A 3,614-nucleotide genomic window follows, 5' to 3' on the forward strand; every position below is an offset into this window, starting at 1 on the left:
CAGCCTCTGCAGCACCAGTTTGATCCCAGCTGGCCAGCTGGTGAGGGTCCCACATGGCGCGGCAGACCTCTCCTGCCGCCCGCTGCTCCCCTCGGCAGTGTGCTTCGGTCCTTCTGCCTGCTCTGCTCCCCGCTCTGGCTCTGGTGAATTCTCTCACCCTCCCGCGCTTCTGACTGTACCCAGTGCATGTATAAACCAAACAAACAAACAAATAATAAATAAATAAATAAATAAGACATGCCTCTAAAAAAAAAAAAAAATCAGACTGATAATGATAAATATACATAAAGTGAAGACACAAACTGCTATTTGACGCTACCATTGGGAATGTCTGTGCTGTGTGAAAACATATTTGAAAAGAGCCTATGTGGCAAGAGAGAAGTGTCTAAAGATTCAAAATGAATCAACAGTATTGAATAACAATATAATTCTCAAATCAGAAGCTGCCTCAAGATTAGGTGCATCTTCAGTTAATGTAACAGGGAAAAAAAGGCAATGGATTTTATTTTATTAATTGGATCCATTCACAAATCGACCTACGGTCACCAGATGTGTAGACACAATGAGATTTTTGTTGTTCATAGTCTTTAATTGAAGTGATGATAAAGGAAATAGCTCTACTTAACAACAAAACCAAACAACTATTTCAGTTTAGATTAAGAGGTGGCACCCAGTGTGGGGTTCACAGTTTGAGTTGCCACCTGTGGTGCAACTTCAATGATCCGGGGTTTGTCTATGGTTCTGGCTGTACGGTTGCCCTTCTCTACAATCCCAATAATCCACGCTTGGTGACCTTCACCATATTTGGGGGACTTTATCTCTTCACAGAACTGAGCTGCTTGCTCATGCGGTAAACATATTTTTTTTTTTTTTTAAATGCTCGCCATCTCTTTTTTTTCCTTTAATATTTATTTATTTATTTATGCAAGCACTGGGTACAGTCAGAAGCGCGGGAGGGTGAGAGAATTCACCAGAGCCAGAGCGGGGAGCAGAGCAGGCAGAAGGACCCAAGCACACTGCTGAGGGGAGCAGCGGGAGGCAGGAGAGGTCTGCGCGCCATGTGGGACACTCCTCCGGTGGCCGGGGAGCAGCCGGGGATCGAACTGGCGCTGCAGAAGCTGCGGGCAGCTTCGGAACCCAGCGCTCAACCGCTGCGCCACCGGGGAGGCCCATGCGGTAAACATATTAAAATGCCTCCTGAAGTCTCTGGGCAGGTCCCATGCATGAGGCCAAACATATTTCCACAGGCCTTGCTCACAGCAAGTCATCTTGGCCAGCACAAGAAGGTTGTGAATGACAAAGAACACCTCATTCCTCTGCTGCTTGGCTAGGTTCTGCACGTGGCCCAAAATCCCAAAGACTGTGATGTCGGTGGCAGCGTGGGCATTGAACGTGTGCATGAGTCCTGCAGCTGTTCTGTTGAGCCTGGCCATGTTCATCATCACCTCTTGGTATGCCAGCTCTACCTCTCCTTGGGTGACCACTACTGCAATTTTATTCCATTTTTCAGGAATATCCAGGCATTAGTGCATGGCAATGGCCACTTGCGTCCCCAGGGACTTAGTCAGCACAAGCACGTCCCCTGGCACTGCATTATCTTGCATAATAAATTCATTGGGCTGGCAAACAGTGGTAGCCACTCCTCACAAAATGATCCATGGGTTCAATACCGTTTGGCTGCCAGTTAAAAGACGTTCCTGCCTCTTCTGCTGCTTCTTTAAAACCCTGTATAATTAGGGGCATCACTTTATCCCTTTCCCTGTCTGTCATTTTATTACTAATTCCAAGGAGCATCAGCATGTTGTCATATTCTGTGACACCATCGCATAGAGTTCACTGAGGACATTGGCGCATGCTATCCTGCCCATCATGCAAGGATCATTGGCAATAGGGAAAATGTAGTCTGTGGATTGAACCAAGGAAGGACCGCCATGCCTCAAAGGAATGACACATGTATCCATTCCCATGGCAAGTCTTGGCATAACTACTCCCAGAAATTGCTCATCTTCTCGGAAGTGGTTCTCCTGTAAGGATTCTGGCAATTTCTGCAGGGCATCTTGAGGCACTTCGCATCTTGTGCCCTTCAGTTCAGTGATTCTGGCTAGCTGGAAGCTCTGGTCCAATTCATAACTTTCCGGGTTAAAGGATTCCCTCGTAGACATGGTTCTTGGGCGCACATACCTCAAGGTTGACTTCTCCCTTCCTTCGCTAGCCAGCTGGTTACTTTACTTTTGATTCACCGGTTGGCTTTGCACTCTCCTCCTCCTGTAAAGGGGACGTGGGCCAGTATCATGATGCACCAGGCTGGGCTCCCTTAGGCGTTGCCTGAATAAAAATGCCACTCCCATCAGAGGGCCCCAACAGCGCCTGGCCATCACAGGGGCTCAGCCTGGCTCCACGGGCCCTGCCAGAAACGGGGCTGCCACGCTCCTCTCCTAACAGGCTTATGGTGGCTGCCCTTGTAGTGCTTAACTGTTGACCTTTTCTCATGGTCTCTAAATTGGCTCTGGAATGAAGGAAACGGTTTACCAAGAGAGAAACATTTTCCAGGTGAGCCTTTCTGTCTTATTTAAGAGAACATATGACGTATGGCTTTTCCAGCCTACTTTTTGCAAAAACAAAAATAAAGGAAGAGGCAGAGATAGGATAAAAGAAACCTCCAGGTGAACAAAATCTAACTGACCACCCCAGACTTGTGCGGCTAAATCTACCACCCTCTGCTGTTTTACTGACCTAAAATGACGTCGGATATCTTCATTTACCATTTCGTCAGGCTCCGGTCTTCTAGGGATGAGTCCATCCTTTTGTCGGGCTCCCCACTTCTGGGGGCAATTCCACCATTTAGTTACTCTTCCATTTTTCTTGGGGTGCAGGAGGTTGGTCCCATGCTATTGTTTCAAGATGATCATGTGGGGGTCACCATCTATCACCTCACAGGGCAGCGATGTTGGGAGCGATGTGGGGCAGAAGAAAGACAACTTGAAGTCGAAGTAGAGAGAGTGACCTGAGGGGCTCACACTGTTATAGAGCAGCCCCGATATTAAACGGGTTCCTGGCTGTGGGTCCTCACTTTTTCAAGACGTGAAACAAAGAGTTTCACTGCCAGTCCTACAGACCTAATGTGCTTTTATGGTGACCAACGCAAGAAAAATTACTTTGGGCTTGTCAACCACGGGTGAAACTTGCAAAGTTGGGCGCCAAGCTGTTATAGAGCAGCCCCGATATTAAACGGGTTCCTGGCTTATGAATACTCTACTACAGACACACACAAAAGGGTTAATAAAAGGTTTATTTACAAGAGAAAAAGAAAATAAGGAAAAGGTACAACTCAGGGAAAAAATAGGGAAATAAAGTCTTTAATGCGTCCTACCCGATCCGACGACCTGGAAACCCAAAGTCACTCTCAGAGCTGACCGGACGCTGCAAGCTGGCCGAGAGCCCAAAATGGAGAGAGCCCCCAAAGCCCACGTGTCTGCCTTTTGTATCCACCTGGCTGCTTAACCCCACCCTCAGGTCCCAGCCACCTTCCCTTTGGTGGTGATGGGATTTGGAGTTCCCAGTGTCTTTGGCTTTGACCTGGGGTGGGGGTGGAGTCCACAAAGCCTATATGGAAT

The 3,614-nt window shown here is 47.8% G+C and overlaps 1 pseudogene across 1 annotated transcript; it reads right to left on the reverse strand.

Annotated features, from left to right (window-relative positions):
* Window positions 1-529: 529 nt before the first annotated feature.
* On the reverse strand, window positions 530-2,162 carry LOC311178430 (selenide, water dikinase 1-like; annotated as a pseudogene). The gene is made up of 2 exons: window positions 1,401-2,162; window positions 530-860 (listed from the first exon to the last, which is right to left on the reverse strand). The product of its transcript is annotated as a selenide, water dikinase 1-like (transcript).
* Between the last annotated feature and the right edge of the window lie 1,452 nt (window positions 2,163-3,614).

The sequence above is a fragment of the Talpa europaea genome (assembly GCF_964194135.1).
Source record: "Talpa europaea genome assembly, chromosome: 10".
Taxonomy (NCBI): Eukaryota; Metazoa; Chordata; class Mammalia; order Eulipotyphla; family Talpidae; genus Talpa; species Talpa europaea.